The sequence below is a fragment of the Neofelis nebulosa genome, chromosome 9, assembly GCF_028018385.1.
Source record: "Neofelis nebulosa isolate mNeoNeb1 chromosome 9, mNeoNeb1.pri, whole genome shotgun sequence".
NCBI classification, from domain to species: domain Eukaryota; kingdom Metazoa; phylum Chordata; class Mammalia; order Carnivora; family Felidae; genus Neofelis; species Neofelis nebulosa.
In genome coordinates, this window is record NC_080790.1 from 124,728,636 (window position 1) to 124,754,455 (window position 25,820).

Below are 25,820 nucleotides of genomic sequence, written 5' to 3' on the forward strand. Positions count from 1 at the left end.
AACTTTGTAATGTTTTATCTTTTATTAAAAATATACTTGAGGTAAATATAACAAGATGTTCACAGTTATTATCCCAGCAGCGAGCGTGCCAATTTACTACTTTTGTATTTTTATTTTGTTTTAACTTCTCAAATAATAAAGCACTATTCTGAGGCCCTGCTCTCTCCCCACACCCCAAGCCTACGTGACTGACCAAATACAAGTTTCTCAGATTTCAATAATTCATGGCCTGAAGCTGGGTGTGAGTGCAGAGCTCCATCCTTAAGGGAGAATGGAGGAACGCATTCAATACAGGCTAAAATCGCCCTCCCTCCATCCAGACGAGAGATGACCTTGGGTTTGAGTGAAATGGGAGAGGGTTTAATGTACTGGATGCTTCTCCCGATCTACTTCAGGGAGATGGAAGGAAACTTTCACCTGGTTCAATAATTTATCAGAACCTAAGTATGATGAAATGAAGAACCTTCCATAGGCAAGGGCTGTGAGTCTAGCAATAGTTCTCTGAGACCACTCTCTGGTTGGTCTGAGGGGAGGGTCTCAGCTTGAGGATGGAAAGAGGGAGCATGATCATCGTTGATGGGAGAAGTAAAACCCCAGTGGGCACACAGATCACATGGGGAGCCTGTTAAATGTAGATCTTGAGTCAGTAGGTCTGGAAGGAGGGAAGGCAGGGACAGGAGGCAGTGCTGGGCATGTTGCATTTCTATCAAGATCCCAGTGCTATGGGTGTGCCTGGTCCACGGACCCCACTTGGTGTAATGAGTCTCCACACCACCCACTGTCAACTACCACCTGCTCCTTCTCTTCATCGTCCTACTTATAAATAAAACCTTAAGTGTTGATGGTGTCTGATGGTACTGAGGGTCAGGAGAACCAGAAACACCTAACTCCTGCCTTCAGTACCAAGGGAGATGGCTACTGGGGACCAAAGCTCCCCTAGTTAGAGGCCATGGGTTCTGTGAAGCAGAGTAAGGGACCTGTTTGGAGCATGAGGCTTGACTGGGGTGACCAACTGCTCTAGTTTGCCAGAATTTTCAGTGCTAAAACCAGAAAACTCTCAGGCAAACCAGAACATGTTGGTCACCCTTACAAAACCCCACTTGGAATACGAATTCACGGTTATAGAAATGAGAAAGTGGTTCCCTCTGGGATGGGGAGGGGATGGAGGCATTGAGCCTCTGGTTCAGCTACCATCTGGCTACAACCTGACTCTACTCAGGTCACCCCTGGCCACTGGGCCACAATCATTGGCCCTTTGAGGCCTGGGTCCCAAACAGCTCTTATGTTATTCCTATCTGAAAAACAAAACAAAACTAACATCTTCTACAGCATCAACTTCATGAAGGAAGCTGGGGAGACATGAGCGGAAGAGAATCTTTCCTCAAATAGGAAAGACCAGCCTGAGTTTAAATTCTGGCAGCGCCATCTGTGAGCCATGTGACGCGGGGCCGGCGAATTCATCCGTTGGGTGTTAACTTCCTCATCTGTGAAATGGGGCTAAAAAGTGCCCCCCCCCAAGACTGTGGTACAGATTAAGTGAGATGACATGAGGAAAGAGCCCAGCTCCCAGGTGGGCAGTCCATGGTCGCTGTCTCCCAAGCCCTCCATCACCCGGGGTCCGGTAGCACAGAGGGGCCATGCGTGAGAGAGGACACTTGTTCAGCGGGCTCTTCCTCCAGCTTCCTTCGCCATGCTTTCACTGCCCTTCTGCTTCCAGGAGGGGTGTGAAGGTCTCAAGTCCTATCAGCTGTTCTCCTGACTCAGCCTCGGGCAGTGAGCACGGAAATACCACAGGCAGAGCCTGTTCTGGTGACATTTCAAATCCAAAGTATCTTTCGCGTCCCCTCACAGGCTGCATCTGGTCAGCGTCCATTGCTCAAAAACTCTTGTCTCTTTTTTCAAGGGCTGTTTCTCACTCTACTTCCCTCGGGGACGTCACTTGATAGTTTACAGAGCACCGCCCCATGCCCCATCGTATTTCATCCTCCCGGCAACCCTGCCAAGAAGGAAACTAATGCTCAAAAAGGTCAAATCAACTGCCCAAACTTACCCGGCTGGTTTGTGACAGAGGCAGGATTTGTACCCAGGACCTCCCGACTCAGAGGAACTTAATTGACCACACCTGTCACTGCCCCAGGGGCCACCACCACACGGCTCCAGGCTTCCTCCAGCCTGACCCACTTTCATCACACTGCTCCCTCCCAGACCTCTCTTGCGCCCTCAGGAGCCCCTTTTTGATGTAAACAAACCCACCCCATTTCACCAAAAGCTCAGCAACCAAGCCTTTTGTCTTGCCTGACTTCTCTGTCCCCCAGACCCCCACTTGCCCTGGGGCCCTCTCCCCTCCCCCATGCACACACACCTTAGGGCCCGAATCTGAATCAGGGGTAAGCACCCTCAGTAAGCACCCTCACAGCTGCTAGTGGCCACGCCAGGGCCAGGCTTCCCCGGGCCAGGTAGAGCTGTTTCTTCAAGCTCTCTTGTCCCCTTCTCATCACCGTCCCTCCTCCTGAAGACTCCCCACCCACCTCCAGACTCAGTCTCCCTCTCCACCCTATGTCCTGGCGCCTTCCAGAGCAGGGTTTCTCAACCTCAGTCCCATGGACATTTTGAGCCAGATAACTCTTTATTGTGGGGACTGTCAGTACACAGTAGGAGGCTGAACAGCATCCCTGGCCTCTACCCACTAGATGCCAGTAGCCTGTCCCCCCAGTTATGACAACCAAAAATGTCCCCAGACATTGTCCAATGTCTTCCAGGGGAAGAGAACCACTGGTCTAGAGCAACATCAGCATCTGGACTCCATGTCCCGTGCCTTTGACCACTCCAGACCCAGTGACACCACTTCCATCTATCTGTCCCTTTCCTGGGGCAGCCACCTGCCTGCTCCACTGCCCAGAACCAGCCAGCAAGCAAGGCGAAGCCTGAGGACTGAATCCATCCACACCCACTCCCGCCAGGCTGCCTGCTTCCTAGCATTTCCCCCAACCTGTAATGAACTGTTCTTTGTTAGTATTTCTTCCCTTTGCCCATTCTCCTTTCTGCCTCCTCCACTGGGATACAAAGTCCTTAAAAGCAAGAACTTAACTATTCTCTTTACTGTTCTATCCCTGACACCAGCAGAGTGCCAGGCACAGAAAACATTTATGGAAGGAGGGAGAAGTGAGAAGGAGGAAAGGGAGAAAGAAAGGAAGGGGGAATAAAATCCCGAAGAGGACAGCACTGCAGAAGGCAAGGAGGTATTGATAGATGTAGCAACAAGAGTCAAATGTGACATCTGTGTCTTGAAACAATCTGTAGCTAATAAAAGGGATAATGCATCTCTAGATTCACTGACATGGAAACATCCCTAATAAAGCTGGCTATTTATATGCCCATCTGTGTATTTATGTCCAAAGAACTATCTGAAAGAATGCTCACCAAAAGGCTGAAGATATTGATCTCTGAGTGGTAAGATTTAGGGGGAGTTTTGCTTTCCCTTTACTTCAATTTCCTACAATAAGAATTACCCTCCGCAGCAGAAAATTTTATAAATCATGTGTTTTCAAAGAATGTATTTTAAGATGGGGAAAATCTCATGTGAGAAGTTTGGACAGAGGGGCACCTGAGTGGCTCAGTCGGTTGAGCATCTGACTCTTGATTTTGGCTCCCGGGGTCCTAGGATTGAGCCCTGCTTTGGGCTCTGTGTGGCACCTGCTTGAGATTCTCTGTTCTCTCCCTCTGCTCCTCTCCCTTGCTCATGCTCACTCTCTTTCTCTCTAAAATAAAAAAATGAAATAAGTTTAGATGGAAAGTGAGATACCCAAAGAAAATACTTACTATACATAATATATACCCCAATTAAAACAGCTTTTTAATTTTTATATGTAAAGAAATAAAAAAAATGTCAGGAGGTAATCCATCACATTCCAACAACAGTGGTTCTGAGATGCAGGCCACAGGTATACGATCCCTTTATCATTTCTCCTTTATGTACGTCTTTATTTTCCAAACCCTGTAGAGCAGTGCTGTCCAATATGGTAGGAAGTAGTTATTAGCACTTGAAATATGTCATGCAAGATATGACTGAGGGCCTGAATTTTTTATATGATTTTATTAATTGCAATTACCGTTTCCATAACCTCACGTGCCTACTGGCTACTGAATACAGTAGCAGAGCTTTAATGTGAACAAATATCTTTTAATACTTAGAAAAAGAGCACTAGATGACATTTCTAAGTTAATAAATAAAAATTCAGAACAGAAAATCCAAATGCTGCCCCAGCGTCTGGCCCGATTCCAGCCCAATGCTGCATTCTGCATCTGTTTATTATAAGATCTAAATGCCCCATCCAAACTTTCTTGGCAGATGTATCATTTTTTTTACACTTTTTAAAAAAACTGAAGGATGACTTCTTCATTTCTTATTCAGTAGTTGAAAGTGAGGCAGAGTCAATGAACTCACACATATTCCAGAAACTGACTTCCTTAGACCTTAACAGAAGGTACTTAAGTGCACAGATGTTTGCTCGTTTTAAAAAGAGGCCTTTGCTGCGTATGAAAAAACATTCTCCCTAATTTTTCGCTCAATTTGTTTTAAGTTGGTAATGAAATCTGTGAATCTGCGCTCCCTTTCTTTGGGAAAAATGGAATTTTGATATCTTTTAAAAATCAGAACGCAAGGGGATAATGGAGAAATCAGTCTCAATGGCACATTTCATGTTCGTTTCAGAGCTGTGATGTAAACATGATGATGCTACGCTTTTGGGGTCTTTGAGATTTTTGCCACAAGCCTAGGAGCTCAGGTGGATTACTGCCTAATGCATGCTTCTTTGGTCGATTTTTGTTAACAAATTGCACGTCTACTCGTTTGAAATAAAATCATGAAGTTGTAACGTCTTTGCACAAAGACTGCTCCATTCTGCTTGCCCTGTAGAGGAAGACTTTGTACTAATCACCCCCATGTTCTCCTGCAGTAAAGAGCTGAAGGAGGGACAGAAAGCCCACATTGATGGTGTTCTTCCCATGAGACAACTAGTCACACACAAAAGAGGTCTGAACAAGTATCTCCTCATAGGAGCCAGAGTAGAGAACAGAGAGAGTGCTGCTTGGCCTATGGTTTCACAAAATAAATAATAATGAAACAAAACACTGCACATTTGTGTCTTACTCACCACCTTAACGTATGGACTTTTGTAGATTTTGCATTCAAAGATGCAGAACAGGCTATAATGAACAACAAAAATGGTCCCCCAAATCTCACCACCCAGAGACAAAAATCATCCACTTTTGGAGAGCATTCTTCCACATCTCTCTCTATTCCAGCAGTCCTCAGTTGGGGAAGTTTTGTCACCAGGGGACATTTGGCAATGTCTGGAGACATATTTGGTTGTCACAACTGGAAGGGAGTGTTCCTGGCATTTAGTGGGTAGAGGCCAGAGATACTGCTAAACATCCTACAATGCACAGGACAGCCCCCCACCCACCCCACGCAAAGAATTATCCAGCTCAAATGTCAGTAGCACTGAGGCAGAGAAATCCTACTATACAGATATGGATATGTAGCTCTGTGATCAAGTCCTGCCCATTCCCTAGAGGGGGCCTCATTCCATTTTTACCAGAACTCTGTAAGAAGCATTTACAGATTCTATAGCAGGAGAGACTGAGGCTCAGAGAAGTGAAGTGTCTTGCCCAAGGTTGCACAGCAGTTAGTCATAGGGCTGAGTCAGAAATCCAGGCTTGAGGGATTCCAAACCCCGCCTTTCCCATCATCTGCAGATTTCCTCCCTTTTTCACCCTAAGACCCACTTTACAAAAGACAATTGGGGACTCTTGACCACTCTTCCAGAACCAAAGGGAGACAGGGCTTTAGCCTTCATGCACAGCGTTCAAGTGATTCTGTTATTTAAATACTCTCAACAATCTAATTTAGATTTTCATCAATACAATCTGTCAAGAATTAAAAGAATACTTTCAAGTCTCTCACTAATTGCTTTTCTATCAATTTCTGATTGGCATGTCCAACTTCATTTCTGTATATTTTTATAAGCTATATTGCACTCAAGGTTGTTATATCTTGATTGTGGATGAAACCCCTATCAGTTTGTCAAGTGACCTTCTTTGTCTCATTGAGTCATGTCTACCTTGAATTCCCCTTCCTCTGATAATAGTGTTGTGACCCCTGCCTTCTTTTCGTTTTCATTTGTCCAATGTATTTGTGATTATTGTGCCTTAATTATTTAATTTCAGGGATGTGCCTTGAAGTGGCATCTGGCTGGATCTGGGTTGAATTTACCCAACATGAGAGTCATTTTCTTTTAATGGATAGAATTTTTTTTTCAATTCATAACAGATATCTTTGGCCTTAATTCCATTTTTTGTTTTATGTTTTATATGCTTCTCTTTTTCTCATTTTTCCTACCTTCTGCTAATTTGGTAAACAGAATGTTTTTAGTTCTACTGTTGATTATTTTTATATCTTTAAATAACATACTTTGCATCCATGTCTGAAGATACTAATTTCAGAAACTAAAAAAAATAGCAGTTGACTCCCTTTATGAAAGATAAGAAAATACCTTCCTTCATGCATCCTCACTCTCTTTTCACCCCCTCTTCTGGTTTTTAGTGGTATGATCTGAGAGTTTTTGTCTTGATCTTTTCTAGTATAATTGTAGGGTTATTTTGTTATATTTATTTTTTATTTTACTTTTTTAAAGTTTATTTATTTATTTTGAGAGACAGAGAGAGATAGAGACAGAGAGCACAAGCGGGGGAGGGGTTGAGAGGGAGAGAGAAAAAGAGAATCCTAATCAGGCTCCTGATTATGTCAGTCAGACGCTTACATATATATGCTTATCAGTCATTTGGGCTCTTCCCATAGTTAGGCTATAGTTGATAACGCTGCTATAAACATCAAGGTGCATGAACCCCCACAAATCTGTATTTTTTTATCCTTTGGGTAAATACCTAGTAGTGCAATTGCTGGATCGCAGGGTACTTCTACTTTTAACTTTTTAAGGAATCTCCATACTGTTTTCCAGAGTGGCTGCACCAGTTTGCATTCCCACCATCAGTGCAAGAGTGCTCCCCTTTCTCTGCATCCTTGCCAACATGTGTGGTTTCTTGTGTTGTTAATTTTAGCCATTCTGAGAGGTACGAGGTGACATCTCATCGTGGCTTTGTTTTCTGTTTCCCTGATGACGAGAGATATTGAGCATCTAATATGTCTGCTGGCCATCTGGTTGTCTTCTTTGGAAAAATGTCTATTCATGTCTTCTGCCCATTTCGTAACTGGATTATTTGTTTTTTGAGTGTTGAGTTTGAGAAGTTCTTACAGATTTTGGATACTAATCTTTTATCAGATATGTCATTTGCAAACATCTTCTTCCATTCTATAGGCTGCCTTTCAGTTTTGTTGATTGTTTCCTTTGCTGTGCAGAAGTTCTTTATCTTGATGAAGTCCCAATAGCTCATGTTTGCTTTTGCTTCCCTTGCCTCTGGAGACATGGCTAGTAAGAAGTTGCTTTGGCTGCAATCAAAGAGGTTGCTGTGTTCTCCTCTAGGATTTTGATCATTTCCTAACTCACATTTTGGTCTTTCATCCATTTTGAATTTATTTTTGTGTACAGTGTATGAAAGTGGTCCAGTTTCATTCTTCTGCATATTGCTGTCTGGTTTTCCCCAAACCATTTGTTGAAGAGACTTTTTTCCATTGGATATTTTTTCCTGCTTTGTCAAAGATTAGTTGACCATATAGTTCTGGGTCCATTTCTGGGTTTTCTGTTCTGTTCCGTTGATATGTGTCTGCTTTTGTGCCAGTACCATACTGTCTTCATAACTACAGCTTTATAATATAGCTTAAAGTCTGGAATTGTGATGCCTTCAGGTTTGCTCTTCTTTTTCAGGATTGCTTTGGCTATTCAGGGTCTTTTGTGATTCCACAGAAATTTTAGGATTGTTTGTTCTAGCTCTGTGAAAAATGCTAGTGGTGTTTGGATGGGGATTGCATTAAATGTGTAGATTGCTTTGGGTAGTATAGACATCTTCACAATGTTTGTTCTTCCAATCCATCAGCATTGAATATTTTTCCATTTCTTTGTGTCCTCTTCAATTTCCTTCATAAGTTTTCTATAGTTTTCAGAGTACAGATCTTTCACCTCATTGGTTTGATTTATCCCTAGGTGCTTATGGTTTTTGGTGAAATTGCAAATGGTATCAATTTCTTGATTTCTTTTTCTGCTGCTCCATTATTGGTGTATAGAAATGCAACAGATTTCTGTATGTTGGTTTTATATCCTGTGACTTTGCTGATTCATGTATTAGTTCTAGCAATTTGGGGGTGGAGTCTTTCGGGTTTTCTACATAGAGTAGCATGTCATCCGCAAATAGTGAAAATTTGACTTCTCCCTTTCTGATTTGGATGCCTTTTATTTGTTTTTGTTTTCTGATTGCTGAGGCTAAGACTTCCGGTACTATGTTAAATAGTAAGAGTGGACATCCCTGTCTTGCTCTTGATGGCAGAGGAAAAGCTCTCAGTTTTTCCCCATTGAGGATGATATTAGTCATGGGTTTTCCATATATGGCCTTTGTTGAGATATGTTCCATCTATCCCTACTTTGTTGAAGGTTTTTATCAAGAATGGATGCTGTATTTTGTCAAATGCTTTCTCTGCATCTATTGAAAGGATCATATGGTTCTTATCCTTTCTTTTATTAATGTGTTGTATCACATTCATTGATTTGCAAATATTGAACCAGCCCTGCAGCTGAGGAATACATCCCACTTGATCATGGTGAATAATTCTTTTAATGTACTGTTGGATTTGATTTGCTAGTGTCTTGAGAATTTTTGCATCCAGGTTCATCAGGGATATTGGCCTGTAATTCTCCTTTTTAGTGGGGTCTTTGTCTGGTTTTGGAATCAAGGTAATGCTGGCCTAGTAGAAGGAGTTTGGAAGTTTTCCTTCCATTTCTATTTTTTGGAACAGTTTGAAAAGAATAGGTATTAACTCTTCTTTAAATGTCTGTCTGGTAGAATTCCCCTAGGAAGCCATCTGGCCCTGTCTTTAGTTTGTTGGGAGATTTTTGATTGCTGATTCTATTTCTTTGCTGTTTATGCCTCTGTTCAAATTTTCTATTTCTTCCTGTTTCAGTTTTGGTAGTTTGTATGTTTCCAGGAATTTGTCCATTTCTTCCAGATTGCCCAGTTTGTTAACATATAGTTTTTCATAATATTCTTTTATGATTATTTGTATTTCTGTGGTGTTGGTTGTGATCTCTCCTCTTTCATTCATGGTTTTATTTACTTGGGTCCTTTCTCTTTTCTTTCTGGTAAGTCTGGCTAGGGGTTTATCAATTTTATTAATTCTCTTAAAAAAGCAGCTCTTAGTTCGTTGATCTGTTCTACTGGGTTTGTTTGTTTGTTTGTTTTGTTTCTATATAATTTATTTCTGCTCTAGTCTTTATTATTTCCCTTCCCTTTATTTGCTGTTCCTTTTTTAACTCCTTTAGGTGTAAGGTTAGGTTGCATATTCGAGACTTTTCTTGCTTCTTGAGGTAGACCTGTATTGCAATATACTTCCCTCTTAAAACTGCCTTTGCTGCATCCCAAAGGTTTTGGACTATCGTGTTTTCATTTTCATTTGCTTCCATGTACTTTTTTACTTCTCTAATTTTCTAGTTAACCCATTCATTCTTTAGTAAGATATTCTTTAACCCTCATGTTATTTGTGGTCTTTCCAAATTTTTTCTTGTGGTTGACTTCAAGTTTCATAGCATTGTGGTCTGAAAATATGCATGGAATGATCTTAATCTTTTTGTATTTGTTGTGGGCTAATTTGTGACCCAATATGTGATCTATTCTGGAGAATGTTCCATGTGCCCTCAAAACGAATGTGCATTCTGCTGCTTTAGGATGAAATGTTCTGAATATATTATCTGTTAAGTTCATCTGTCCAGTGTGTCATTCAAAGCCGTTGTTTCCTTATTGGTTTTTCTGGTTAGATGATCTGCCCATTGTTGTAAGTGAGCTGTTAAAGTCCCCTGTTATTGTATTATTATCAATGAGTTTCTTTATATTTTTTATTAATTTATTTATATATTTGGATGTTCCAAGTTGGGGGCATAAATATTTACAATTGTTAGTTCTTCTCTTTTTTTAAGCTCATTTACTTATTTTAAGACAGAGGGAGACAGCAAGCAGGGGAGGGGCAGAGAGAGAGGGAGAGAGAGAATCACAAGCATACTCCATGCTGTCAGCACAGAGCCAGACACAGGGCTCTATCTGACAAACCATGAGAACATGACCTGAGCCAAAACCAAGAATCAGATGTTTAACCAACTAAGCCACCCAGCTGCCCCTACAATTGTTAGATCTCCTTGATGGACCGACTCCTTAATTATGATATAATGCCCTTCTTCATTTCTTGTTACAGTCAATCTTTGTCTTAAACTCTAGTTTGTATTAAATAAGTATGGCCACTCCGGCTTTCTTTTGATATCCATTAGCATGATAGATGGTTCTTCATCCCCTCACTTTCAATCTGGAGGTGACTTTAGGTCTAAAATTAGTCTCTTGTAGGCAGCATATAGATGGATCTTGTTTTTAAGTTTGTTTGTTTGTTTTTTTATCCAATTTGATACCCTATGTCTTTTGATTGGGGCATTTAGTCCATTTACATTCAGAGTGATTATTGAAGATACAAATTTAGTACCATTGTGTTACCTGTAGAGTTGCTATTTCCAGTGATATTCTCTGTTCCTTTCTAGTCTTTGTGGTTTGGGGCCTTTTATTTCCTACTCAAACAGTCCCTTTTAATATTTCTTGCAGGCCTGGTTTAGTGGGCACAATCTCCTTTAGTTTCTGCTTGTCTGGGAAACTCTATCTCTCCTTCCATTCTGAATGACAGTCTTGCTAGACAAAGTATTTTTGGATGCATATTTTTCCCATTCAGCAGGTTGAATATATCCTGCCATTCCCTTCTGGCCTGCCATGTTTCTGTGGACAGATCTGCTGTGAACTTGATCTGTCTTCTCTTGTAGGTTAAGCACTTTTTTTTTTCTCTTGCTACTTTCAGGATTCTTGCCATGTCTTTGTATTTTGTGAATTTGACTTCGATATATCTAGATGATGGCCAGGTTTGTTGAATTTAATGGGAGCTCTCTATGCTTCTTGGATTTTTACATCTGTGTCCTTCCCCAGATCAGGGAAGTTTTTAGCTATAATTTGCTCAAATAAACCTTCTGCTCCTTTTTGTCTTTCTTCATCTTCTGGAATACCTATGATACGAATGTTATTACATTTTAAGAATCACTGAGTTCCCTAAGCCTAACTTCATGACCCATTATGTTTCTTTTCCTCTTCTTCTCAGTTTCATTATTTTCCATAATTTTATCTTCTATATCACCAATCATTCCTCTGCTTTGCTCATCCTCATTGTTATGGCATTCATTCAGGTTTGCATCTCTGCTATAGCATTTTTAATTTTGGCCTGACTAGATTTTAGCTCTTTTATCTCTGCAGAAAGGGATTCTCCAGTGTCTTCTATGATTTTTTGTCAAGACCAGGTAGAATCCTTATAATTTTTGTTTTAAATTGTAGTTCAGTCATCTTACTTATATCTGTATTGATTAAATCCCTGGCCATTACTCCTACTTCCTGTTCTTTCTTTTGGGATGAATTCCTCTGTCTTGTCCTTTTGTCCAGGTTAAAAAAAAAAAAAAAAAGCTAGATCCTAGGTATATTTTGGTCTGCTTGTTAAAAGAAGCTAGATCCAAAAAATAAAAGCATTATATATAATATATATAATAACTAATAATCATATAATAATAATTAATATATAATATATAAATATTTAAATTGGGGGGGTGCCTGAGTGGCTCAGTCAATTAAGCATCTGACTTCAGCTCAGGTCATGATCTCATGGTTTGTGGGTTCAAGCCCCATGTCGGCCTCTGTGCTGACAGCTTGGAGTCTGGAGCCTGCTTTGGATTCTGTGTCTCCCTCACTCTCTGCCCCTCCCCAACTGGTGTTCTGTCTGTCTGTCTCTCTCTCTCTCTGTCTCTCTCTCTCTCTCAAAAATAAACATTAAAATTTTTTTAAAAATACTTAGAAGGTTGGAGGAATGTCTCTACAGACCTGAAAATCAGACCTCTGAGGAGCCGGCACTGCTAGGCCGTGCTGGTATCTCAAGGGACCGCTTGAGGCTGGAATCAGACCTTATATTTCCTATGCTCTAAGCCAAGCATTTAACATCCCCCTGCCAAGATCTGGAACCATGACAGGTCCTATGCAGAGATACTTCTGGGTCATGGTTCCCAACTTTGGCTGCACACTGAAATCACTTGAGAAATATTAAAAACACTGATGCATAGATCCTATGCATTGAAATTCTGAGTTAACTGGTCTGGGGTACTGCCAAGAATTGAGTTTTAAAAGCTCCCCAGGTGATTCTAATGTGTAGCCAAAGTTGAGGACCACTGACCTAGAATTATCTATGCATAGGACCTGTTACCACCTCTGACAATAAGGATTATTGTCAGACAATAAGATTAGTGTTCACAGCCCTGGTTTTATCACATCATTGTAATCACGTGGGGAAACTTTTTGAAACTGGTGATGTCCCACTTTCCCCCAGAGGTCCTGATTTAATTCATTTGAGTTGAGTTCCACATTTGGAATTTTTAAATCCCAGGAAATTCTAATGTGCAGTCAGGGTTTAGGTAGAGGAAAGACCCATAATGTTTCTTTCCCCAGTTTTGATGACTGGATAAGACATCATAAAGAGGTAAAAATGTCTAACATCATGTCAGCTTCAAGAATGCTAGGTTGGTGGGAGAAGTCTAACAATTAGATGATTTAATAGGGAGCCTCTTCACCATGAGATGTTGGAAATGGGGATAAACTCTCTCTCCTTCCCCGCCTCTCTCTCTCTCTCTCTCTCTCTCTCTCACACACACACACACACACACACACACACACACACGGTGGAGAGGACAGCATTAGGAGAAAATTATGAATGTAGGATTAAAAGGTAAGTTTTAACCTCCTTTAATATAATTGCATATTTGCTTTGGGCCACATTACCCTAGGTCGGTAGTTCCTAGCACAGCATCATTAGCATTACCTGCTATCTTGCCTGAAATGACAATTCTTGGGCCCCACCCCAGACCTACTGAGTCAGAAACTCTGGTGGTAGGGTCCGGCCATCTGTGTTTTAACAAATCTTCTAGATGATTATCATACTCAAATTTGAGAACCATTTTCCATAGCTGTGATATCTGGAAAAGTCACACCAGAAAAAAACAAAATGCTAAAAGGCCTGTGTCCTCCTCTGCCCCAGGAACCCCTTCAGTAGACAACTACAGACAGTAGCCTACCCTCCTTCTGGTAGACCAAGTACATCACCATAGCAACATGGATGCTCCTGGTGGGTCTCAGACATTTACCACAAGAACATCTTTTCTTAGAAGAATTTGTACATAAAATCAAACTCCTGTGCCCTTTGTCGCTTTGCCTGTCTGTGACAACTAGTCCCAGCTCTTTGCCTTTTCCTTTGGCACGCTGAGAACTTATTTTTGTCTAATCCCACTTTGTCCTCTCAAATCAGTGCAGAGTCCTCCCAGATTTTGACAACAGATCAGCTGATGGTCCTAGCTTTTGCCTACTGTTGTGAATTTTGTTCCTTTAGCAATGCTTTCAGCAATGCCTCTGTCACATTTGGATTTTGGAGGGCTACATCAAATGCTTGACACTAATTGAACTCATAATAAACAAAAGCCCCTGATTTATTTTCCATGAGTAATTCTAAGCCACATCCTCTCCATGCATTTCAGCTGTTGGTATTTTGGATCCAGGTATATAATCTCATAACATCTCATGAGATTTTAGTATGTCATTGTTTCTTGATTCAATTTTGCCCAGATAGCAGACTTTGTTCATGTTGCAGTGACCAACTGTCCTGGTTTGCTTGGGACTGAGGAGTTTCCCAGGAACAGAACTTTCAGGAATAAACCCAGGAAAACTCCCTGGGAGCAGCTTTCAACCAGTAAAAGTAGGATCTGGTGGATAAACCAGCAAACTTGCCTCTTGGGGGGTATGATAGGCAGCCTCCAAGATGGTCCCCAATTACACCACCACTTAATATTCAGGCCCTTGTGAGATCTCCACCCTTTAAAGGTGGGCTAGACCTAGTGACCTGATTCCAATACAGTAAAAGTGATGGGATATCATTTCTGAGATTAAGTTACAAAAAGACTGAGACCTCTAACTTGCTGGCTTCCTCTCTGATTTTCTCCCTTGCTGTCTCTAAGAAAAGACAATTGCCATGTTGAAGGATACCCTACAAATGGGTCCACATGGCAAGGAACTTATGTCTCTAGACAATTGTTAGGAATTGAAATGTGTCTCCCCAAAAGATATATTGAAGTCTTAATCCCCAGTACCTCATAATGTGATCTTATTTAGAAATAAGGTCATTGTAGATGTGATTAGTTAGATGAGGTCATACTGGAGTAGGGTGGGTTCTTAATCCAATAGGACTGGTGTCCTTATAAGAGAAGGGACACAAAAACACAGACACACAAGTGGAGAAAGTCATGTGAAGGCAGAGGCAGATTTCAGCTTCAAGCCAAGAAATACCAAGGATTGCCAGCCATCACCAGAAGCATTACACGGCTACCATGAATATTTTTAACCTTCCTTGTGTCCTTTGCACAAGTTATCCCTCTCATTATGTGTCCTCTCCATCATCATCATCATCATCATCATCATCATCATCATCATCATTCTTGTTAATTCTTCTGTTTGCCATGGGTGACCAACCATCCAGGTTTGCCCAGGCATGAGGGGTTCCCTGAGACACAAAACTTTCAGTGTTAAAACCAGGATGACCCTGGGGTGCCTGGGTGGCTCAGTCAGTTGAGTGTCTGACTTCGGCTCAGGTCATGATCTCACCATTCACAAGTTCGAGCCCTGCATCAGGCTCTGTGCTGACAGCTTGGGAGCCTGGAGCCTGCTTCAGATTCTGTGTCTCCTTCTCTCTCTGCCCCTCCCCTACTTGCACTCTGTCTCTCTCTCTCTCTCTCTCAAAACTAAACATAAAAAAAGAAAACCCAGGATGATCCCACGCAAACTGGGATGCATTGGTCACCCCAGCTGAGCTGCCATTTTTTCCACAACAGCTACTTAGAATCCAAAGACAACAGCCAAACATTTGCCTGAGGAAGGCTCTTGCCTGTTCCATTCCTGCAGTTTCTCTGTACTTTCTACCTCAATTAGCTAGTCACTGAAAGCTACTGTTAATTAACAATATATTGTAGACCAGAACTAATTGCAATCAATATTTTATTAATTTTCAAACAAAAGGTTGCCTTCAATTAACCAAGTGTGAAAAAGTTGATTACGGTGATTTGCACATATGCCCATAGTCACCATCACCAATTAGCATGCTGATGCCCCAAAAGCACTCATTAGTGCATGCAATGATGACATATTAACAAAAATAAACAGCTATGGTGCTGTGGCATTGTTTTTTTCTAAATTCCACCAAGGACAGGGAGGGAAACATAGTACTATTTATGCACGATTGTAATAGCAGTCTTTACATACAGTGACATGAATCACAAACCACGTTTTCAAAGTGTTTGCCAACTATGCGATCTCCTATAGGAGAAATCCCTTACCTGGAGATGCTACCATGTTTTGCATGCAGTCGGCACACCATAAATGTTTGTTAACTAAAGTTGTTGAACATTAGAGATACAAAGTTTCTAGAACTAATTCTCCATGATCGTGAGGCTCAGAAAAATGAAGCGATTTTGCCAGGGTAGCACAGCTATGAAGTAGAACTAGGACCAGGGCCTTATTCTACAAAAGGGGTTGTCGACCTCAGCACTGCTGACATTTTGGGTTGGATAATTCTTTTGGGGGGGGGGGGGGTTGTTGCATCCTCGGCCTCACCCGCTAGATGTCAATAGCAGCCCTTCACCCAATCACAACAACAAGATTATCTCCAGACATTGCCCAATGTCCCCTGGTTGGGGTGAGGGTAGAGGCAGAAGGGGAGCAGAGTTGCCCTCAGTTGGGGACCACTGTAACTGTGGACCCATGGTTCTCAAAGTGTGATCCCCAACGGGCAGCAGCAGCAGCATCACTGGAAGCTTGTTAAAAATCCAAATGTTGGGGGGCGCCTGGGTGGCGCAGTCGGTTAAGTGTCCGACTTCAGCCAGGTCACGATCTCGCGGTCCGTGAGTTCGAGCCCCGCGTCGGGCTCTGGGCTGATGGCTCGGAGCCTGGAGCCTGTTTCCGATTCTGTGTCTCCCTCTCTCTCTGCCCCTGCCCCGTTCATGCTTTGTCTCTCTCTGTCCCAAAAATAAATAAAAAACGTTGAAAAAAAAAAATTAAAAAAAAAAAAATCCAAATGTTGGAAGGCCCCACTCTAGACCCATTGAATCAGAAACTCTGGGAGTGGGTCCCAGGAATAAGGCCTCCAGGTGGATCTGATGCTCCTTCAAGTTTGACACAGCGGTGTCAGTTATATCTTACCTACATAAAGTGAAAGTTTTGTCCCTATTTCATAGACAAGGAAACTGAGGCTGAAGAGTCCTCATGCCTTCCCCAAGTTCTGATTTAGTCCTGACTTAGTAACAGGATGAACTTCACTCAGTATGATACCAGGGACTGCTGTTTCTGTTCTAACACATCTCCTTGAAGACAGGCAGCAGGGGATGAGGGAAGGCTGGCTTGGGGCACAGTCCTGTCTCTTTCAGACCACGAATACCACAAAGGCCAGGCCACCAGCCCCAGGACCCTTTGTAGTCGCTGTGGCCTTTGGAGTCTGAGGTAATGAAGACAAGCATCAGTGCCTGGAGAAGCTTATTAAACCTGATGATAAACTAAATATACTGAGGTCAAACTGAGCACCTTTGGAGCAAAGGCACTGGTATCTCCAGACCCTCTCCCACATGAGCATTCTGAACAAACCTTTATCGAAAAAATATTTCACCAACCCAGCTCACCAACTGTCTTTGGTGGGAGCCTTTGCCACCACTCCCATGGCTACTACAAAGGCAGACATTTCATATACTATGACCTCACTCCCCTGGCCACAGCTGGGTTCTTGACCTAAGGTGAACCCTTCCCTGGGATTTTGGACTTGGAACTAACAGAATTGAACTTATCCCTCCCTGGTGGTTGAAACTGTGAGCTCTCAGGCTCCATGTTGTTCTACTACTACAACTATTACCACCAGCACATGAGTGTCTTTCACTTACAACCAAAGAGACCTGACTCAAATAAGCAAGACTTAAATACAAAAGAGTAAGTCCCTTTCATGACTAACCCAAGGAGAGGGTAATATTTTTCATGACATTCAGGAGACAAGGGGGAAATGTACTACTGTAACTCAAGGTTTTTTCTGGAAAGTTCTCTCCCATCTTCTCCATGTCCTGTGGCCTCTGAAGATGGTTCCAATCTTCCCTGAAAAACCAGAGCCATGCCAGACCCCTTGGCCCTGAAAGTCATCCTTGGATCTCCCCATCATGCCCAGCAATGATAGCTCAGACTGATAGCAAACTTTCACATGGGAAGGAGGAAAGGAAAATATGAGTCAAAGGGACTACAAGTTACAAATGGATGGAGGCTGGTTCAATAGATGAGTAGATGCAGGAGTGATGGGGAAATCAGAGGCAAAATATTTACTGGAATAGCTATGATCCAGACCTACCAGTTTCAATGAGGAGCCCAAATTCACTACCCCCCCCCCCACACACACACACCCAATATGCATCTTTGTATACCAATGGCAAAAACTATCTGTGGCAAAGACATGGCATCAATGCTTTGGGCTAGATGGGGGGATGAAGGGAGGGATGATAGATGGTGGAGGAATGTGGGATGCTGAATGGATGATGGAGGGATGGATGGATGGATGGACGGACGGACAGACAAATGCTGAATGAGAGCATGGTAGAACTCTAGAGGCAGAATGAGGAACACCCGGCTGAGGTGAGGCCAGTAGGCTGGTAGATCTCCTAGGTTGAATGGAACACGTAGCTATGAATGGTATAGACAGAATACTGACCGGGGAGACAAAGGCTCCCTGACCTGCCATGTGACTCTGAGCCACTCCCTACACCTCACCAAGCCTCATTTCTCTGTGTACACAAATGTAGGGCTGTCCTAGCTCTCCCTCTCTCTGGTCCCTTCTATCTCCCAGATCCAAGGAATCTTCATGAGATTGTGGTGTCCCCAAACCGTTAAAGCAGAGCCATGTTCCAGGCCCTCTGCAAAGCAGGTCTCACTGCCCATCTGCCAGTCCTGTTTACAGAGCGACACCGGGATGGGTGGGCAGTTGGGAGGTCTCCAACTTCTCTGAGAACATCTCTACAGATGCTTCTGAAAAGGGTGAGACGTGGGCCTTGCGATAAGTGAGAAGTCTGGAGTGCTGCCACTCGGTCCTGCCTGTCCCCACGCTCCCCAGACAGGCACCATCCATCCCCTGAATGCAAAGCACTGATAACTCCCCATGGGGGTTCTGGGTCCTTCCAGGAGATGAGGGCACCCTGCGCTTGCCCAGGTGTCGATGGATACATTCCTGGAAGCATTGGAACACTGGTGGTGATGGAAATGGTACAATTCTACAGCCTCTGGGGTAGCACCCCTTTGTCCCGATTCAGTGCACTTCCTGCTTCTTACCGCCCGGGGCACTGTCAAGTCTCTTTTACAAAGAGGTTCCTCAGTCCCTAAGTAATCGGCTGACACAAACGTAAACTGGTGAAGTGCTCTCAATTCTACATTCTCTTGTAAGCCCAGCCAGGGCATCTTGATGCATATCATTGACAAATAATTTCCTTTTAACACCAGTCACTATCTCCTAGGTGCTGTGCCAGGATAGTGACTATGCAGGAGGTAGTCTCTCCCCAGTATAAGCCTGAGGGGTAAACTGAGGCTTAGAGAGGCTGCTAACCTGTCCAGGCTATATCATGAGCCAGTGGCAGGCCTGAGATGAGAATTTTGGTCCATAGGCAGAGCCTGTGTCTTAACCACTGGGAAGCACTGCTTCCCAGATCTTAGCACCAAAGACTCTCTGGCTGCAGCCTCACTACAGCCTTTGCAGCTCCTGGTCCTGCCATACCTCTGCTCACACCGTTTTGCCTCCCCTCAATGCTCCAGGCTCCACTCATGGGTCCCCTCCTCCATGAAGACTTTCTAACCCTTCCGAGCCACCAAGGTAAAATGAGCCCATCTCTCCTTCATTCCCCCGGTGACTCTGCAGGTATATCTGTCACAAGAAACATTTCCACCATATGTGGAAAATGTCCATCTCAGCATTCTGGCTTCTAGGCTTCTGGGAAATGCAGTCCTTGCCTTAGCCATCTCCGTTTGCCCAGGGCCTAGCTCAGCACTAGGCACATGGAAGCTCTCAGTAAATACTGAATGAAGAAACAAATGGACCAAAAGCTCATCAGAAACCCAATTCAAGCTACTCAGGAGAACAAGTTCACAGGGCAGGGATGCCTGGCACACGCATGTGCTTGCTCATAAAAACTTACTTCATGGTGAAAGAGAATGAATGATTGAACGATGAGCACAGCTGAGCATTTACACACTTCTAGTGAATGTCTTCCCAGGCATCCAGATATATCACAGGACTTAGAAAAAGAAACATCAGGGGGCTCCTGGGTGGCTCGGTCGGTCAAGTGTCCCACCTCGGCTCAGGTCATGAACTTGTGCTTTGTGAGTTCAACCCCCGCGTCAGGCTCTGTGCTGACAGCTCAGAGCCTGGAGCCTGCTTTGGATTCTGTGTCTCCCTCTCTCTCTGTCCCTCCTCTGTGTGTGCTCTCTCTCTCTCTCTAAGCTTTTTAAAAAATTAAAAAAACAACTGGAAACATTCAGGTACTTTTTAATAAACTGACCATTAACTCTAAGGTCCCTATTACAGGCTGAATGTCTGTGCCCCCCCACCCCTAAATTCCTATGTTGAAATTCTAATTCCAATGTGATGGCATTTGGAGCTGGGGCCTTTGGGAGGTGACTTGCTCATGAGAGTGGAGCTTCCATAAATGGAATGAGTGTCCTTATAAGAAGAGGGCAGATTGCTAGCTGGCTCTTCCTCCACCACACAGGGGTACAAAGAACAGTCAGCAGTCTGCAACCCAGAAGAGGCCCTTGCCAGAGCCTAGCCCTGCCGGCATCCTGAGCCCCGTCTTCTCAGCCTCCAGAACTGTGAGAAATCAATGTCTGTTGTTTATGAGCCACTCAGCCTATGGTACTTCATTATAGCAGCCCACATTGACTGAACAGTCTCAGAGTAACTTTTTAAATCCTAAACCATCCTTCTGAGACAAGAGACCTTCAAAACGCAATAATAAGCCTCAATTCAAAACCTTGACAATAGAAGGATATCAGTCACTCCACATTGCAAACAGGCTTGGCCTAATTCTGGAGGGCTAATGAAATCTTCAAAATAAAATCGTGCTCTATAAAGTCTTTTTAGAGTTGAGTTCCCCCAGAAGGGGACCCTGAGACAAGGGTTCGGGTGCAAGTGTTTTATTTGGGAGATGACCCCAGGAGGCACCAGCAGGGGAGAGGGGAGGAAAGACAGAGAAGGGATGGAACTAACAGCATGTTATCCACCCAGTTACCACCGTGGGTGACTACAACTTGATCCTACAGGGACTCTGGGAGACAGTACTGACTCACCTATGAATTGACCCACTGAAGGACAAAGGGATCTGGGTAGTTATTCTCCAATTCCAGGGGCATTAACTCTCCAGTAATTCCAGCCTGCCCAAGCACCAGGGCTGAGGGATAGTCCTTGGCAGAGTGGCCAGTGCCTCAAGTAGGATACCCTCAGCATATTTGGGAATGCTGAGGGCCAGATAGGGGTATGAGTCATCACCAGTGTCTGCTACAAAGCCCAAGGGAAGAACTGAGTGTAACAACAGCGTTGGTCTCCAACTAACAAACTAGTAGCTATCAGAACCTGATGTAAACTAAGCCAGAAAGTGGGGCCCTGAGACAAAAGAAAGCTGTGGGAAGAGAAGAAGCTAGAACCTTCCATCTGCCTCCTCTCCTCCTCTCTTTTCTTTGGAGCATATATGTCTGCCTTTCGTCTGCTCTCCCTCTCCAACCTGGAATCTATTTTCTTCTAAGTCTGAGTCTTTCTTCCTCTTCCCCCTCAATATCTTCCACCCACCCCTCCTGTCCCTACTTTTCCCATCTCTTAAGAGCCCATAACACGAAAGCAAAGTATCTTGCTTAATATTTGTTTACTTGGGAACAGTGAGTTTTATGTACACTGTTCTTAATTAAAATCTCAGCAAGTTTCTATTTGTGGATGGAGAGGCATTCTGCCCAAGAAGGGGGGGCTTTAAAATCTTGGCATCTTCTTACTGATGCACCCCCAGCACTTGGAATGAACACTTGGGATTTAGTCTTTCATTTGGGGCCCATGAAGCTATTCATGTTCTCAGCAACACCAATTATTGGCAATTGTACTGTGTGAAGGAAGTGAATTTCCTCCCAGACATGCTGTAGTGGTGTTTCTCACTGCTTCATCTGTGTGGGTGGCCCGTTAGATAAATGCTCATCCAAAGTGTCATGCAGGGTATCTACGGTGAAGCACTTGGTCTCCACCCAAACCATAGTCTGGAGTAACTGCTCTGCCCTGTGCTTTTTGGGAGTCCCTTCTAAATGACTGCATCAAGAAAGAAAGTTTCCCATTGTCTTCCAGACCCTCCTCTTCCCTTCCAATTCATTCTCTACATGCATTTCCTCAAGATCACTCAAGTGTCACCTCCTCCAAGAAGGCTTCCCTGGCTTCCTCAAGCTGGCAGGCATCCAGACCTCTGTGTTCCCTGAATTTGGGACCACTTGCTTGTGTGGCATGCCTCAGATGGTGCTGTCTGCTCAGCAGGCTGTGGACCCATAGAGGACAGAGTCCCCATACTGGTCAACTAGTTTCACTGGGGGTTCAGCAGGGAGTACAAGTTTGGTAAATGTTAAATGGATGGATGGATGCCAGGACTTATTAGAGCTTGAGACCAACTTGTAGGAACTGAACTCTTGGGCTGACAGCCAGTGAGAAATATAAGGAACCCAGAGATCAGGAAGCCCAGTGTTTTCCACTCTGAGGGGAGGGATGGGTAAGAGGGGCCAGAGGACTAAACTTCTCCCATATGGAACCAGGATGCTCCACTCCTGTTGATTTCACATATTGGGGTTCTGGAAATAGAGTTTCACTTCTCTAAAAAGTCAGAAAACCACTGCGGTGCCTGGGTGGCTCAGTCGGTTGGGCATCTGACTTCGGCTCGGGTCATGATCTCGTGGTCCGTGAGTTCGAGCCCCGTGTCAGGCTCTGTGCTGACAGCTCAGAGCCTGGAGCCTGCTTCAGATTCTGTGTCTCCCTCTCTCTGACCCTCCCCTGTTCATGCTCTGTCTTTCTCTGTCTCAAAAATAAATAAACATTTTTTTAAAAAAAGTCAGAAAACCATTATTCTACAGTTCCAGCTGCTGCATTTTTTAGAAGGGACATGACTTATTCCCCAGAGAGGCTGGTCTGGGACCTAAATTTACTGACTCCTGGTCCAGTGCTCACTCAGCTCAATACCACAGCCAAGTCCACCCACAGACATGAGTCTGCTTCCAAATGGGGGTCTTGCACCTGGAGGCCCAGACACAAGGGACATCTCCCCATCCCTGAGAGAGGGGTCTGGAATGAAGGCATGGGGGACAGGCAGCAGTGGAGGTGCAGGGCAGCAGGGCTGATACACTTGACCCATAGTGGGTGCAGGAATTCAACCTCCAGGTGTGGGAGGCCAGAGGGGATGGGATAGGGACCCCGGATCAAGGTGGAGCTCAGGAGCCTAGACCAGGTGGGGTGACCCAACACCAAGACAAGGTCCCTCCCCCAGCCTAGGCTGGCGTATCAGGGGTGGCCACAGCTCTGAAGGATAGAGGTCAGGAGCAGCCTGGAACACGCAGTGGAAAGGGAAAGTCCCCGCTGGACCCAGGTTCCACCCTCCCCAAACCCTGCCATGTAGGAAAGAGCAGAAACCCCAGCAGCCTCTGGGAGTCTGGGGAGGTGGCAGGGGCAGGGGGTCCCAGTAGCTCTGAAGCCCTCTAGCAACAGCCAAGGAGCAGAGAACCGGCGGCGCCACCTCCTGGAGCCTTCGGGGAGTGCAGTTCACACCCAGCCAGCCTCAGGCCCCCCCCCCCCCCCCCCCCCCCCCCCCCGCCTCCCCGGGGCAATAGGAGTTGCAGGGGTGAGGAGATGCCGTGCCCAGAAGAGCAGATCAGCCGTTTATTGTTCCTTTTTCTACATGTTATCATGGAAAACTTTAAACATACCCAAAAGTAGCGAGAACTGTAGTCACAAACTCCCAGATACCCATCACTCTGCTTCGTCAGTTAGTGCATGGCTGATCTGGCTTCCTCTTTACCCTTCCCTCCTGCTTACCCCTTCCAAATTATTTCCCAGCAAATTCCAGGCAACATATAATTTCACCCCTAAATGTGTTCTTATGTCTCTCTAAAATAAGTACTTTTACAAGGTAACCACAATACCACTGTCTCACCAAAAAAATCATATAAGTCCTTGATATCCTCAAATATCCAAACAATATCTTGACAACTGGGTAAGTGTCTCATGAATTCATAAATGCTTTTCTACAGTTTATTCACCAGAATCCTAATAAAGTCTACATGTTGCAACTACATGTTGCAATGTCTTTTGAGTCTCTTTTTTTTTTTTCCAAACAATAGCAATTTATTATTTATTTTTGCTTACCAATCTTTGGGTTTTGACTGGGCGGTTCTTCTGCCCCACATGGTGGTGGTTCCACCACCTCCCTGCATTCAGCTGAGGTGCCTGGGTTCTCTTTCTTTGGGCCTCTCCATATGGCTTCTCTCTTCAGCAGTGAAAAGAGTGGGAGGTTTTTTTTAATCTATAGGTTTCTCCTCCATTTGGGTTTTTTTGTGTGTGTTTGGGGGGAGGAATGGTTGTGGGGGGTATGGTTTTTGGTTTGTTTCACTTGAAATTCATTTGTTGAAAGAACCTGGTCACATTTCCCACACTTGGGATTTTGTTGGTTTCACCCCTATGGTAATATTTAACATGTTCCTCAGACTTCTAAGTTGTACATTCTGTCAGTGGGAGTTGAATCCAAAGGTTTATTCAGATTCTGTCTTCATCTCTTGTTATGTCTGCTATCAGGAGGCAGGTGGTGCCAACTGACCTCTCTACTGATGTCAGCAACCACCCATGGTCATTACCTAGATCCGTTAGGGTACTGCAGAACTCTGATATTCTAATTCCATCATTCACTGTTTACTTTTATTATTTTGTTTAATGTGTATCTATTTTTGAGAGAGAGAGGCAGAGAGTGAGTGGGGGAGAGGCAGAGAGAGAGAGGGAGACACAGAATCTGAAACAGGCTCCAGGCTCTTGAGCTGTCAGCACAAAGCCCGAAGTGGGGCTGGAACTCAGGAACGGTGAGATCATGACCTAGGCCGAAGTCAGACACTTAACCGACTGAGCCACCCAGGCGCCCCCTCACTGTCTACTTTTAAATCCAAAAGTCATTATTGATTCAGAATTACTTCCCACAACAGAACAGGCCCCTTGAGAGAAAATCTACTTCTGGACCCTGGGACAAGTCTTTGCCCTTTTCTAGAACTGTGCTGTCCAATGAGGCAGCCACTACCCACATGTGGCTACTGGACACTTGAAAGGTGAACGAGCCAAATTTGAGATGTGCCATATGTGTAGAATATATTTCAAGTTTCAAAGACTTGGTATGAAAAACTAATCTTAAATATCTCATTCATAATTTTTATATGATTTGCATGTTGAAATAATATTTTGAATCGATTGAGTAGAATGAAATACATTATTAAAAACTCAATTTTACCTGTTCCCTTTTACTTTTTCAATGAGGCAACTAGAAAATTTTAAATTGTATATGCAGCTCACATTTATGGCTCACATTCTATTTCTGTTGACAGCACTGGTCTAGGATCTAGTTGTCTCAGTGAATTTGTTAACTCTTCCTTGAGCTCTTCCTGTGTGTCAGGCACTGTTCAGAAAATGCAGTAGCGAACAAAACAGACAAAGCCCCTGCTCTCATGGGGCTTGGATTCCAGAAAAGACATACAATTAGCAAATCTCAAGTACACTGGTGGTGAAAAAGGGTTGGGGACAGGGAGAGGTTAAGGAGGAGCCCTTGGATAAGGAGACCTTTGATCAGGAAACTTTTGAAAGAGGCAAAGAGTGACTTCTGTGCACATATGGGTGAAGAAGTCCAGACAGACCTTGGGGTGAGATGACAGATTGCACAAAACCAATGTGAGAACTTTGGTAGAGCTTTATCTTCCTTTTTTTTTTTTATTTTTTAAAGTTGATTTATTTTAAGAGAGAGAGCGAGCAGGGGAGGGGCAGAGAGAGAGAAGGAGAGAATCCCAAGCAGGCTCCACGCTGCCAGCACAGAGCCCGATGCAGGGCTCCAACCCATGAACCACAAGACCACGACCTGAGCCAAAACCAAGAGTCAGACACCCAACTGAATGAACCACCCAGGTGCCCCCTATCTTTCCTTTTTTTAAGATGAGATACAATTTACACATGGTAAAATTCACTTTTTTGAAGTACACATTTCAGTGAATTTTGACAAATACATGGAATCATGAAACCATGACCAAAATCAAGATAGAATATTTGCATCGTCCAAAAACAATCCTCTTGCCACTTTCGAGTTAACCTCTCCTCTACCCTCCAGCTCTTAACAACTACTTATCTGTTTTCTGTCCCTATAGTTTTGTCTTTTCCAGAATGCCATGTAAAT

The 25,820-nt window shown here is 43.8% G+C and overlaps 1 long non-coding RNA gene across 3 annotated transcripts in view; it reads right to left on the reverse strand.

Moving 5' to 3' along the window:
- Positions 1-25,820, reverse strand: part of LOC131485790 (uncharacterized) — a 136,651-nt gene that overhangs the window by 65,385 nt on the left and 45,446 nt on the right. For all 3 annotated transcript variants that reach the window (XR_009249017.1, XR_009249016.1, XR_009249015.1), the window contains one exon: positions 23,768-23,888. This is a non-coding gene — a long non-coding RNA (uncharacterized LOC131485790). The remainder of the gene's footprint in view (positions 1-23,767; positions 23,889-25,820) is intronic.